Raw genomic sequence first — 15,284 nt, forward strand, 5'->3', positions numbered from 1 at the left:
TCATGAAGCAAAAAAATGGAAGAGGGAGTGTGGAAATGGAGTTTTGCTCCGAGGTCTGGGGCAGCGCAGCCGTTTGGAGTCGGGGAGGACGGGGGAAATTCCTCCTGTGAAACACAAAATTTCACTTTCCCATTTGGAGAATCCGTCTGTGCAACGCCTGGAGTAACAACCTGATCCCTGTGGATGTAAAATAAAAAGGGAAACACCTCAGGGTTTGTGTCTGGTGAAAAACAGCGTGTCCATGATGGAAAACCCCGTGGGATTTGATGCTAATTTTCGTGGTCACCTTGGCTGAGCTTGAGGAAGTGGCCGGCGCTGCCAAGAGCGAATTTCCCTGATGATGGATGAGGAACTGGAGCAGAAAATAAATAAATATCAGCAACACCTTTTCTTTTTCCTGCTTTTCTGGCAGATTGGTGTCATCCAAGGTCACACATTTGGGCGCTGGAAGTGCAGCCAGAGCTCTTTCAAATCACATTGAAGCCAGAGAAGTTTCTTTAAGGGCTGGGTTTAAAAAGAAAGATTAGAGGCTCCCCCCAAAAAAATTCCTGCTCATTAATTTTCAGCATTAATTGTCTTCTCTCCTTGTGTTCAGGCCTGGAAGAAGCTCCCCAGGACAAGGTGGGATAGTGGAAGGTGCCCTGCCCATGGAAGGGGTGGAATGAGATAATCCTTAATCCTCCCAACCCAAACCATTCCAGGATCCTGCAAGAATTCCTTGTTTTCCCCCTAAAACCAATCCTGCATCCCCCACGCCAGGTACCGACCCCTCCAGACTTGATTTTTCTCTTCTGTCCGTGGAAAAAACAGGGAAGTGGTGCCCCAAGCTGGAGAAAAAAGGAGGATTTTTGGACAAAACACATGAAATCTCAACGAGCAGGGAAGTTTTGTTCCCCTCAGCAGGTTTGGGAGAGCCAAAAGAAGATTCTGGAAGATTCCAGGCCCGGCTGGAAGGGAGGGAGAAGCTCCCAGGGGAGAAGCTGATCCCAGAACAGCCCCGGGTAAAGGAGCAGCAGTCACTGTCAGAGGATGGATTCATGGATTTGGGGCTGCAAACCCTGGGAAATGCAGCCATTCCCACGTTTTCCTGATTTCTTGTCATTATTCCAGCCAGGATTTCAGGAGGAATTATGTTTTCAGGAGGAATAATGTTTTCAGGCGCTGTAACCATGGGATGCTGAGCATGGGGAGCTGTTTTCTCTGTGCTCCCCCCCAAAAAAAGGGTGGAAATTAAAAACCTTTGGCAAAATAATCTGGAAAAGACCTGGGAGACAACAGGCAGGAGGCTCCTGAAGTGAGCACTGATCCCACAGGCTCTGAGGGCAGCGAGTGTCACTCCTGCTAATTCCTGAAAGCATTTTATCGAGGGGAAAAAGGGGAAAAATCAGGAAATTCCACTGTAAAACCCCACAAGTTTTATTTGTGTGGAATTCCAGCCGTTCTGTGGGTTTGGAGACAGCCTGGAAAGATTTTGGGATTGGGGGATTGTTTTATTTTTTATTTTGTATTTCTATTTCCCTCTCCAAAAAGGAGGGATGTGTGAGGTGACAGCAATGACACGGCCCCAGAGGGAGGAGGACAGAGGGAGGGATGGAACAAGTGGAATTTATGGCAACCTTTGGAAAAATGATAAATGGAAGCTGTAATTTTTATTGGGAAAGGGGAGCAGAGCACGGGTGAGGGAACAGAGTAATCAAAAAAGCATAAATTAGAAACGGGGTTTGACAGGAGCGCAAAGCTCGTGGATAATGGGAGTTTCTCCTGGAGTGAGATCCAGGGAAATGCACAGGAATTACCTGCAGGAAGATTTTTTGGGAAGTCACTTTGGGGTGAAATTCTCTGTCATGGCTCTGTGGGGATTCCCAATGCTCCAAATCCATCCTGCAGCCGGGCTGGACAGGGCTTGGACAAACCTGGAAGAGTGGAAGTGGCAGGAATGAGAGGAGCTTTAAGGTCCCTTCCAGCCCAAAGCATTCCCAGGTCTCCAAGGGTGAGCATTCCCAGGGGATTTCATGGCTCACCCTTGGAGGGAATGAGGTGTGCAGGATCAGCAGGAATGGGAATGCTCTCAGCATCTCTCCAGGACGTTTTTCCACCCCGTTTCTCACACCCCCAGCCTGACCAAGCCTTGCCCTGGCAGCCGTGTTTTCCCCTAAACCCACCGGGTTTTTTTAGGTTTGAATCCATCTGCAAATCCCTTTTGATGGCAGAAACGAGCCAGATTTCCCTGGGAATTGTCCTTTGGATTAGTTCAGTAAACACCCTGAGCCCTGAGCTGGATCTCAGTGGGGCAGAGCCCGAGGAGCTGCGAAGGGCAGGGATGGAGAAGATGTTGACGTGCAGGGAAAATACGAGACACGGGAGCCCGGGAGGATAAATCTGAAAAAATTAACACGTGGGAGGCCACAAAAAGGAGAAATGTGTTTTGGTAATCACTGGGAGCCACTGACCCCTCCTCCTGCAGCTCCCAAACCTCGGCCATGAAGCAGATGTCACTCAGCCCCTGATTAACACGTTACCGAATTTCTGCCGTCGTTTAATAAAAGTTTTACGTAACACGCAGGTAATTGCTTCCAAATGGCAGGGGAACAATGTGGCCCTCTGTGCATGGCATTGTTTCAGCATCAGCTGAAGACTCCTCTCGTTGCCTTCACATCAGGGAAAATCCCCCAGCCAAGACCCCGCGCCCGGCAGCTGCGTCTGAGACAAAGGAACGCCCTGGGAAGAGCAAAGCCGCCAATCCGGGAATATTTGTTCCTTTCAGATGTCCACATGAAAGGAGATTGCAAGAAAAATGGGGAGAGGCTGTTTCCAAGAGCAAGACGTTGGATTTAAACTTCCAGAGGGCAGGGATAGGTGGGATATTGGGAAGGATTTCCTCCCTGGGAGGGTGGGGAGGCACAGGGTGCCCAGGGAAGCTGGGGCTGCTCCTGGATCCCTGGAAGTGTCCAAGGCCAGGCTGGATGGGGCTTGGAGCACCTGGGACAGTGGGAGGTGTCCCTGCCATGGGACAGGGGTGGGACACAGGTGGGCTTTAAGGGCTGGTCTGTTATGGGACTCCTGGAGATATTGGGATGCTCCAAAGGCTCTTTCCTGTCCATCCCACCAGGACAAATCCCATCCAGCTCAAAGCCTCCCAGCCCAGAGCAGTGAGGACACACGGGAAGGTCTGGACAGGAGCCAGGCTGGGGAGAATGGAGCAAAGTCTGGATAAAGCTCACGGAATGCTGATTCCTTGATTTTTTCTCTTTTGGCCTTCTCTTCCTGCAAAAATCTGTTTGAGGTGTGTGAGCATCACCTGTGCATGGATTGGGATTGGGATCTGAGGGGCTGGGACAGAGGAACAGCCTGGCAGGAGGTGTGTGAGCATCACCTGAGCATGGATTGGGATTGGGATTGGGATTGGGATTGGGATTGGGATTGGGATTGGGATCTGAGGGGCTGGGACAGGGGAACAGCCTGGCAGGAGGTGTTTGAGCATCACCTGAGCATGGATTGGGATTGGGATTGGGATCTGAGGGGCTGGGACAGGGGAACAGCCTGGCAGGAGGGCTCTGCCTCACTCCACATCTCTCTGCTGAAAAGCAACGCCTGCTGAGATGAAACCCTCTGGCTCCTTCCCCCTTCTCCAAGGCAAACACAGACTCTTCTATTCCCACTCCCAAGAAATCCATCCTCCAGCATTTCCCTGCTTTTGTGTGTGCTTTGTTTCATCCCAAGCTGCGGAGCTTGGATGCCTTTTCCAGCTCACATTGAGCTTTGGATGCTGCCTCTTTTCCTCTTCTGCCTCCATAAAGAATAACTGTGGCCCTGGCTGTGTTTTCCCTGGATCCTGGGCTGCTGGAAAGCAAAGGGAAGTTTGTGTCTGGAAGAGAAGGAGGGCAGGAGGATCTTCTCCCCCAGCAGAGCTCACTTGGCCTCCTCAAGCCTTCATGGTGAGCAACAAATTGTCCTATAAAAACTCTCCTCTTGAGTTTTATTTTTCTAAGGAGCCAGGGCCAGCTTGGAAATTTGGGATTTAAGTGTCCTACTTTTTAACCGGACAGTGAATCCAAGAGAAAAAGGCTGAAATCCAATGGGTTCTTCAGATTCTGCCTCTCCCTGAAAACAGAAGGAAAATCAAGACCCTGTGTTCACACCAAGAGAGAAGAGAGGTTGGGGAGACACCTGAGCACCCCCCTTTTCACTCCTTTTTTTCCCTTCTTTCCTGTTCCAGCCTGGCTCTGTGGACAACATCCAGGGAAATGTGTGTTTGGGGCTTCCTAAGATGCCCCAAAAAATCTCCAGAGGTTGGAATGACACAAATCCCCCCATTTTAGTGATTTCCACCCTAATCACAAATAAGGCACTAAGCTGAAATTTCTTTCAGAAAGGAATTTATTCATCTTTTAACCTCTAGGCTCTGCTTCCCAATGCTCCAGCTTGGATTATCTCCTAAAAAGGAAGCTTCAAACCTCACCCTCCTTTCCCTGTCGGATCCATTGCTGTGGTGGTTTCCAATGACCTTGGGAATGCTGAGAAACCTGGGATAGTGGGAAGCATCCTGCCCATGGCAGGAACTGGATGGTTTTTAAGGTCCCTTCCAACCCAAACCATTCCAGAATTTTATGCTGGAATCACTGGGCAATATTTTACCTTTGGATCTTGAGTTGGGAGTGTTTAAGGGATTTGAAATTTGAATCTGAAATTTGTGCTCGGTGTCACTCTCTGAGCTGAGAGCTTTGAGCTGGAGTTATCCAGAGCAGCTTTCCTGGGATCTGAGGTAGCTGGGAGCCAGTTCCCAACATTATCCTCCCCAGCTGCTCCTCCATGCCCAGGGAAACCCCCTCCCCTCTTTTTTCCTTGAACACATCAGCCCCTCCCAGCCTTGGGCTGCCCATCTGCCCCAAAGCCAGGCCAGAACTGCTCTGACTTTTGTTCTCTCAGGGGCAAAGCTGGAGCAGCAAATCCAGGGTGGAGGATTTGGGATGGGCAGGGTTGGGAACAGCATCCTCTTGGCCACGGGAGCATCTTCAGCTGCACAGAGAACAGGAGACAAATGAACTGGAGGAAGCGTTTCCTCTGCCGAGGGCTCTCACCCGCGAGCTCCCTGCTCCCAGCAGAGGTCAAGAGTTGAAAAATGAAGAAGAAAGGAAAAGGGATAGAAAGATCCATCTTCCCTCATGAAATCCCCAGAGCAGGGGGCATTTGGAAGTCATTTTTCACCGGGCTGAGAGCTGTTTCTGGCCCTTTAGCAGACATTATTCTCTTCTCAAACCTCGTAGATTTGGATGTTGGGAAGTGTTTTCCCCCCATCCTCACGGGTGTTGGAAGAGGAGCTGGGTGCAAGGCTGAACTTCCACTCTCTGGTTTGTGTTTTGGGCTAGGAGGGAGCCAAATTCCCACCACAAATCGCTCTGTTCCTTGAAATTCCAAGATTTTCAAGGCATTGGGGTTCAGATGCAAAGAGAAATGAGTGGTTTGGATTCGCTGGGGTTCATGCACAGGGATGGCTCTGATAAAACCCATGCCAGGAGAGGAAGGAGAGTTTCAGGCTGGCTAAAGGAAATCTAAATAAAATTCCTTTCTGGAAGGAAGACAAGAAAATTATTTTCCTTCTGTGTTTCTGTCTCTCTTCTTCTGGCTTATAAAAACACCTTGGCTGGGATATTCCACCAACTCTGCCTTTTATGAAAAAGCCCTGCTCAGGCTGTGCAGATCTCACGCTGTTCCATGAAAGTAAAATTTTATGACCAGAAGCTGAAATTAGGAAGGAACTTTTTTGTTGTTGTTTGTTGTCGTGGCTTGGATTTTGTTGGTACTCAGGAGAGTTTGTTTATTTATTCTCTTTCTTTATTTCTGCTTTTTCTACGGCACGGCCAGGCCTGAGCTCTCCAGGGATTTTTGGGATGCTGCTCCAAACAGGTGCTGATGCAGAGGAAGGGTTCCTCTGAGGACAGATGTGTGGGAGAGCAAATGTCCCATTGCAGGGGACACAGGTGACCAGCCTGGAACAGCCTCATGGGGTGACAAAGTGGGAGTTGCTCCTTCCTTCCCTCTGGAAATCCAGAGCCTGTGGATCACAGCTTGCTCTGAGCCCACATCCAACACCAGCTGCTTCTTGGCTCTGGGGTTTTTTTGCCATTTCTCACTTGAAATGGAGCACTTCTGTTTTTCCATTAATTCCTCCTCCTCTGCTAAAAAAAAAAATAAATAATCCTATGGAAAGAAGATAAAAAAATACCCCGTTCTAAGAGGTCACTTGGTGCCTCTTTATTGGGTGAGCTCCAGTGACCCTGAGGGGTTGTGACATCTGAAGGGGTTAAAGGAGAGTTGCACAGGTGAAAGTCAGAGCTGTTCATTTCTGCTGGTTCCTGCTGCTTTCCACCTCCAGGATCCATCCCTGCATCCCCTGGGACACATTCAGAGCCCCCTGGCTTGGTGGGAGCAGCGAGCTGGGACCATCCCACCCACGCCACCCACAACTCCAGGCTGGGCTCCTCTCCCTGACCAGCTCCTCTGGAGCAGCATCCCAAGGGATTCCAGGGCATGGATGTCCTCTCCCTGCTCCAGAGGTACCAGGGTTGGGATGGGGGATGCAGGTCAAGGCCTGACCCCTTGGTTTCCTCCCAGCCCAAATGTCTGTGAGGCCTCGGCAGATTTACGGGGCAGCCGTGAGCATTTCCCCCGCTCTTTATTAATAATGCAGCCACAGAAAAAAGGGACAGCCTTTCTTTCCAAGGCCTCTCCGAGCCCAGGATAATCCCAGGAGGGATTTGGCTGCCCCCAGCAGAGGGTTTAGTGGTGGGCAATGCTTTACAGCCCCTTTGTTGGAGCGGGGCTGTTCCTCCAGCATCAAAGCGCCAACGGAGGCTCCGGGATGGGCTCTCCATAAATCTCTCCCCTCTAATCCTTCCCTTCCCACTGTTTGCAAACTGGGGGAAGCTGGAAGGGCAGACTGGACTGGGCAGGGCAAAGGTTTAACCCTTTGTGCTTTGGGGGAATCTCCTTGGGGGCACAAGAGGCCGTGGGTGGAAGGAGAGGAAGGTTTGGGATGTGCTCAGCAATTAAATCCCAGGTGGAGGAGCTCTGCTGGAAGCTGGCTGATTCCAGCCCTGGATATAAGGAATAAATCTGGCTGCAGTACAATCACTTCAAGCTACTTAATCCATCAATGCAAAACTCTGAGGGTGATTTTGGTCTTCAGGTGTTTGCACCAACCCCTTTGTCAAGGCTGGGTTTTGTTAGACTGGACTGACCCTGCCCTGTTGGGCCACCAAAAATCATGAAGGGATTTTTGTGCTCCCACTGGAGGTTGGGAACAGGTACCAGAGCCAGCAGTGATCACCTGAGGATCACAGCTGGGAGCTTGGGTGTCAGGGGGGATTCATTCCCACCCTCCCATCCCTATTCCAATAAATATTCCCAGTTTGGGATATCTCCCTGCCCCAAAGAGGGACAGGGCAGGATTGAGGCAGCGATTTCACCTCCTCCTTCCCCCATCTCCATCTTTTCGGCACCGAGAACTGAACTTTGTGTCGGTGTGGCCATAAAAGAGCGCGGGGTTTTTCAAGGCAGCTTTCCAGCAGCGATGAAAGGTCCTGCAGCGGGCAGAGGCTGCTCTGGGAATGGAACAAATTGTGGGTTTATGGCTCCCGTGTGTGTGGGGGGCCGTAAATCTCCCAACTTTTAACGCATCTGTTCTTTTCTGAGCAGCCTACCAAGGGCTCGAGGAGGAGAGGGAGAAATATCCGACATTTCCTGACATCGGCTGCCCCCGGGAGTTCCTCAGGAAGGTTTTTAAAGGAATATTTATGGATGATCCTGGTGAATCAGGCCCTAAAAGGTACCGAGAAAGGGCTGGTGTTCATTAACATTTGGGAACTGTGCATTGAGGATTTCCCTGTGGAGGGGCAAAAGAAATGGAGTGAAAGTGAAGGAGCTTTCCAGTTAATCCCGTTCTTCTTTCAGGTTATTGTTGTTGCTAAAAATCAGAACCTTATTTTTGATGAAGGGAAAAAAAAAAAATACAAAAAGTCCATTTTTGATGTGATTTTCTTCAAAAGTTTCTTTCCAGAATTCCATACTGAGAAAAATAACAGGTCTTTGACTGAGACTTGTGAAATCCCTCAGAGGTTACTCAGTATTAATTACTCTGGGTTCAGGAATAGGAAAATTAGCACAGGAGGGTTGGTGGAAGAGCATCCTGGGGTTGTGATTTGCAGTCCTAAGGCCAGCTTGAGTCACTTTAAAAGCTCTGTAAACTCAGTGATGAGAAAGTCCCTCAGAGTTTGAGGATGAGGAACTCCTCCCAGATTTGTTCTTTCTGGAAAGTGCCTTTGGAAGGGATATATTCAATGGTTCCACGGGGATCATCAGGCCCCACGTGTGCTCTGTCCTGCTCCTCTCAGTGCTCTTTCTCCAGACTGAGCTGAGAGTGCTAAGAGTTAACCAGAGAAAAAGAAAATTATGGTGTTTTGGCTAAAAATCCACAGATCCCTCCATAATGCTCAAAGTCTGAACTTGTTGAGATTTTTGCTGTGGCTCCCACAGCATTTCCCTGGATCTTTTATTCCTGGCTGGGTGGGTGGGATGGGACACACAGGAGTCAGCAGTGGTGACATTTCACTGATGTCACCGAGCTCAGAGGCCACCCAAGCACGAGGATCAGTGGCCAGAGCCCCCAGAGTGTCACTTTTGGGTCTCCTTCCACCCCTGGGATGGTTTCAGAGGGACAGAGGCTCTGCAGGAGGCAGCTGGAGGTGCAGAGCTGTCCCTCAAGGACTCCAGCAAGGATTTCCTGGGGCCACTCCTGGTTTCCAGGGGTGATAACAAAATTCCAGGAACAACCAGGAAGTAAAAAGAAAAAATTTTATTATGTAAAATTTTTATTAAGTAGTTGAGTTTTTTATTTTATTTATTATTTATAGTCAATTTTACTTTAGAAGTATTTATTAAGTACATTTTTTTAATGAAGTAAAAATAAGATCTTCCTTCTCCTCACAAGCTTTGGAGCTGGGGCACCTCAGGAGCTCCTGCCTGGGGGCGATGGCAGCCAGGAGGAACTTGCTGAACATTTTCATCCAAGAAAAAATGCTTGGATTTGGCTCTGCTCAGCTCTGGGTGCTCTTGGCACGAGGCAGGAGGCGAAGAGCTCAGCCCAGGAACCTGTCCCCAAGCCCTGAGATCAGCAGGCACCAGGCCAGAACACGAGGATTTTCTGCTCCATCCTCGGGGCAGAGGGACAAGGAGGGGGTGCAGATGATTTCAGCAGCAGGATGAGGACAGGCTGGTGTGCAGCTGATCCTTGTGAAACTCCCTCTGGAGCGTGCTGGGAACCGCTCCCAGCCCCGAGCGTGTCCTCCCATCGCTCCAGTCACTTCTAACCCAATACCAGCTCCTTACCACAGGCACGGAAAAGAGGTTTTTCTGCTTCTCATTGACCTCATGAATCCAAGACGGTGCCAATTCTCCATCCATCTTGGCATTTAAAACATCAACACCTCCCTCCCAAATGAAAAGGGAGTCAGAGGTCCTGTGCTTCCCTGTGCCCTTTGCTCTCCCTCCATCCTGATCCGGGGATTGGCCTTTGGGGAAGCCCCCTCTGCTCCACTGAACGGGAATGGCAACCGTGATCCTGAGCCCAGAGCTGCAGCAGGGCTGGAGCAGCTCTCAGCGAGGCCCTGGGGATCCTTGGATTTGTCACTCCAGGATTTGTCACTCCTTGGATTTGTCACTCCTTGGATTTGTCACTCCTTGGATTTGTCACTCCTTGGATTTGTCACTCCAGGATTTGTCACTCCTTGGATTTGTCACTCCAGGATTTGTCACTCCAGGATTTGTCACTCCTTGGATTTGTCACACTCAGGAGCCGCTCTGGGACAGCCCCGTGGCTCTGCATTCCCAGCCCCTCAGAGCGGGGCTCCCTCGTCTTTCCAACATCTCTGCTCAAAGGCAAGCTCCATCTCTCTCCCCTGTTTCCTTCTCGCTGAGACTCTGCTTGGAACTTGCACAAACCCTGCCCAAAAATAACCCTGGAAGCTCTCCCAGCCGCGGGCGTCAGGGCTCCTGCGCGGGGAAGGGGACGGCTGAGACCGCACTCGTTTTTCTGGCACGTTCTGCTCACCTCTGGCACCTCTCTGGTACCAAATTTATGAGGTTCCCTCCCCTTTTCCAGCTTTTGCCTCCTCTCCCGGGCTCACCTCTGCCCCTTGGAGGCCTCTGGAAGCACAAAGGGTTTTCTTGGGAACGTGGCACAGAAAAAGCCATAAAAGTGGCCAATAAATCCAGGGAGTTTTCCTCCCTTTGCTGCTTCCTTTGGGATGACATGAAGATGCAGCAGAGAGGATGAGGCTGGATTTGGATTTGGATTTGGATTTGGATTTGGATTTAGATTTGGATTTAGATTTGGATTTAGATTTGGATTTAGATTTGGATTGAGGCTGGGATCCTGTTCTGTTTGTTCCCTGCTGGGTGATTTTCCCACTGGTGCAAGAGGGGCTCTGGGAATTTTTTTTATGAAGGAAAAGCAGAGGGAAAATGGCCACAGATGCCCGTGGGCTCTTCCTGGCTCCTTGCTCTGGGAAGCAGCCCTTAGGTCAGGGGTGGATTATCAAAACTGGGGGGAAAACCAAGGGCCTGGTGCCCACCTGGTACAAATTAGCCAAATTCTTAAAATTTTAATGAGTTTGACCCCCACAGTCACCTGTGTAGCTCCCTCATTATAAAGAGAAGGGGAAGTTATTCCTTTGGAAAACTTTTCCACTTTCTCTGTGCAGAAGGGAAGCTGAGGCCTGGCTGATCCAGGAAGGTTGGAGGCACTTTGAGACAAGGATTTGGCTTGGCTCTGTGGTAGTGTGGAATATCTTCCTATTTGAGTCCATAAATCACAGGAAAATGTCCTGAAACAGTGGGAATGAGCCTTGAGAGCAGCCTGGGCCGTGGGCAAACAGCAGCTGCAGAGGTTTGGGGAGCTGGAAAAGCAGCCCTGGCTGTGCTCTGAGCAAAATTCCCTTTCCTGAGGGTCTCCACGAGCCCAGGACCCAGCTGGGGTGGCCAGGATGGGGACAGCCCTGCCAAGGGACATCCTTTGGGGTAAGTGACCCAACTGGGCTGTGCTAAAGCAGCTGCAATCCTGCTTTGCTCCCTCCCCTGGGAACAGCTGGTGGCTCCCTGGGCTGGTGGGGAGCTGGAGCCCTTCCCTCTGCTTGGGAATCTCCTCTCTTGGCCGAGGTTTTGTCTCGGGCCAGCCCTCTGGATTAATTTAAGACGCTGTGAAGTGCGAGGTTTGGGGGTGGGAGATGCTGTCTAAAACTTGTTTGGAGGCCTGGCTGGATAAATCCCCATGGAATTTAATTTAACTGAGCTGACACCAGTATGAATCACAGCAGCGTTCCCAGCTCTTGGACACTCCCTACCCACTGCCTGCAGGGCTCCTGATTTTTCAAGGGAAGGCTAAAAGCATCTCAAAACTATTAAAGTTCTAAAATAATAGTGGGGTTTTCTGGGCTTTTTTTTTAAATTTCACTGAGGAAAAAACAACATCTGCTATAAAAATCTGCTGGCCAGGGGCAGCAGGAGCAGATCCCACTTATCAGGGTTTGGCTGGTGGAGGCTGGAAGTGCCTCAGCCCCGTGATCCCAACATATCCCAAAGCTGTGCCTCATCTGTCTGTGGGATTAGATGGACACAGAGAGGCTGGAGAAGTCAGGATAAAAGAAAGGACAGAGGGAATTTGATGGAAGGAGGAAGGAAATGAAAGAAAGGCTTCCAGGAAAGGGAAGGAGACGACGCTGTATTTATAAATACTGGGTTTAAGTGAAGGCTCTGGGACGCAGTCAGGCTGCTCCACAATGAAATCCATGAGGTAGCTGTCTGTTCCCGGGATTTAACTGAAGAGTGACATCTCTTCAGAGGCAGGAAAGTGGTCAGGACTAAGCATGAAACATGTAAGATGGCAGAATTCAAAAGGATAAACATTATTTGATACCTTATTTATAGGGCACCACAGGGGAAAGGTAAAGGTTTCAGAAAAGAAAGAAGCACTTTAATTTTATCTGGAGATTTTCCAACAATAAAATCTAATCCATCATTCTCCGTGTGTGACTGCTCTTAATGAAAATTTAGAGGCTGTGAGTGAAATTTAGAATTCCCAGGGGATGCTATTAGGAAGATGTCTAGCAGCTATGCAAAACCTGTTAGATCAGAGCCCTGCCAGAGGCTGCAGTGTGAAAAGGACACCTCGGAATTTGGGGAGCCAAGGCCCCTCCAGCCTCTCCCGATGGGATTCCTGGGATGGACGCTCATCCCAGGGCTCCCCCCGGGATCAGCTCACCAAGATCCAGCCCTGGCAGCTGGGTTGATCCCAAAAGAGAGGGATTTGGGCTGTTTGTGTTTGTTTTTTACCCAAAGCACCTCACGGTGCTGAGAGTTGTTGATTCCTCTCCTGCGCTCCCCAGGTTTTTTAACTGATCCCAGTTAAGAGCTCTCAAAAGAAGCAGAGAAAAAATCTATTTAATTACAGAATCCTGGAGTGGGAATTTCAAAGCTCATCCAGTTCTGATCCAAGCACCCTCCACAATCCCAGGGTGCTCCAAGACCTGGCCTTGAATGCCTCCAGGGATCCAGGGGCAGCCACAGCTTCTCTGGAAATCTGTGCCAGGGCCTCCCCAGGGAGGAATTCCTTCCCAATATCCCACCTAAAGCTACCCAAGGTTGCTCCAAGGCACATCCAACCTGGCTTTGGACTCCTCAGCCCATCTTAGAGCTGCACAGAGCCACAAAGTGCCTCCCATCCCTACTCATTTCCAATCCTCTGCACTTTCTTTTTAATTAAAGCAGATCACCAGATTGTTTCCAATAGTTTTTAATAGTCAAAAAGGGGCTTTGATTATAAAGACACTAAAGTTCAATTATTGGAGGGTTTGCATGTACATCATGAATCAGTTTAATACCAAAGTCACTGCCAATTATTCAACCAATTCAAAATGAGACTCCATCAGAAAATGTTAAATCACAGATAAATCTGTCCCGGGCAAGGCTTTAGTAATCAAAATTCTCTCAAAGCAGAAAAAGCTTTTCTAAAAGCAGGGGGGGAAAAAAGGTTACAGCTTCAGCCAGACTTTAAATAGTAATGCCAGATGTTAAAGAGTTGACTGAAATTATTGGCAACTGTCAAATGCAGGATACTACCGGGTACAGAGCTCTGCCACCAAGTTTGTAATCTGGGCAATGGGCTGAAATATTCCTGTCATTTTCTGCCTATGGATAAGAGGCAATTTGGATCATAGGATAACAACCTCCTAATTCTCAGCAGATGAGCATCAGCCCCCTGCAACATCAAAACCCAAGGCCAAGTTTAATGTGGAACCTTCTGTGAGAGATGGTTTGAAGCTCTGTAATTCTGTTTGGTCTGTGGAATTAAGCACAAGGCACTGCTGGGACCCCTGTGCCTGCAGACAGCAGGAGGCACCTCGAGAATTCCGAAAACAAAACACCCAAAAAAGGATTCACAGATTTTCATGTCAATCTTTTCTACCCCAACGTTTGCTTGATTTCAATTTGTCCATGAATTTCTGTGCTGGAGAAGTCCAGTACACCGGGATCACTTGGAGCAGGTACTGCCCGTGTGGGGTCTCAGTTCCTCAGGTGGCTTTGCCTTTCCCCCTCTCCTTCCCCTCTCCATCCCATCCCACACCACCCTCTGTGCCTCTTGGTCCAGCAGCATTTATTGTGCAGCATTGTTCAGAGCTCCAGCCAGGTGTCCTGCAGCAACCCTGGCTGTGCCATCAGGGGCTGCTGCCATCCATGGGGGAAAAATATCCATGGGGGGGAAAAATGGGATCTGCTCGGTTATGGGGTGTGCTCCATTCCCAGGTGGATCCATGAGGGATCTTCTTCCAGCAGGGAAAGCTCCAGCAGGACACTGAGCACCTCCTGGGCTGCAGGTGAGATCTGCTCTCTCTCCATGGCAGAAAGAACTTCTTTAGTGACGGGACAAGGGGGAAACTGAGAGAGAGGTGCTGTAGGTGGGATATTGGGAAGGAATTCCTCCCTGGCACAGGGTGCCAAGAGAAGCTGTGGCTGCCCCTGGATCCCTGGAAGTGTCCAAGGCCAGGCTGCAGCTCCCTGGGATAGTGGAAGGCATCAGGGGTGATGTGGGGTGGTTTTTAAAGCCCCATCCAAGCCAAACCCTTCAGTGATTCCATATTTCTGTGGATGGAGCTCTCCACAGGCACAAGGACAGCCCCAGCCTGCCCCACTCACTGCACCCTGGAATAACCTGTCCCCCACTCCTGGGCTGAGGCTGAAGTAACAAAACTCAGCTGCTCAGACAAGCCAAACCCCACATTTGCTGTAATTTTAAATATTTTTCTCCCTCTCTTCCTCCCTCTTTCCTTGCTGCAGAGCTGAGAGCGTTCCTGCCTCAGGAACATCCCAGCTCCGAGGCTGGAGGATGGGCAAGGAAAGGGTCAGGACACATCCCCCCGAGCTGAAGAAAAATGTTGGCACAGCAAAGCTTGCCACAGGAAGAAAAGGTTGTCCTGGCTGTTCATATTCCTCCACACGGGGTGAGTAAAACTGTCGGTCAGACTGAAGCGTCTGATGCACTGAGGGGAATAAAAACTCATTAAAGGGCCAAAAGGAAACCCTATTAAAATATCAAATATAAACCGGAGGAGACTTGATCACCCAAGTGCTGGAGGAGTGTCAGGGCTTGAATGAATCCGACTTTTTTTCCCCTGAAAGCAGAGGAAATGCATTTTGTGGAAAGCCAGGTGGGATGAGGGGCAGGTAGGGTGTCAAAGAGCACTGATAATATTTCAGGGCCTCGCTCGGAGCCGGGAATACGAAGGGGATTTATCCGGTTTTCGGCGGGGAGGAGAGTGCTGGCAGATTTTTGAAGGAATTCCAACGAGGTTCAGACTCATCTGGTTCTTAAATCGAGAGTTCTTGGCCGCCGCTGTGCCGAGGCAGGAGCATCTCCGCTCCTCATTCCCGGCACACAGCCTGGCTCGGGAATCAGCGCCGGTGGCTCCGCGTGATTCTCCTGCCCTGGCCTGGCTCCTGTCCTGCTGAAAAACCAAAAAAAAAAGAGCATTTCATGTGTTCTGAACTACCCAGAGCACCATCCTTCTCACAGCATCTCATTTCTGCTTTATGTGGTCTTGAGAGAGGAAGGAAATTACAGGGGGAAAGAGCTGGACGGAAGGTTTTCCTTCAAGCACTAAAACCTGCGTTAGTCCTGTCGGTGCTGGAAGGGATGGAGCCTGGTTTCCAATGGATTCGTGCCTCAGCGCTGATGG

This window comes from Poecile atricapillus, chromosome 14, assembly GCF_030490865.1.
Source record: "Poecile atricapillus isolate bPoeAtr1 chromosome 14, bPoeAtr1.hap1, whole genome shotgun sequence".
Lineage (NCBI taxonomy): Eukaryota > Metazoa > Chordata > Aves > Passeriformes > Paridae > Poecile > Poecile atricapillus.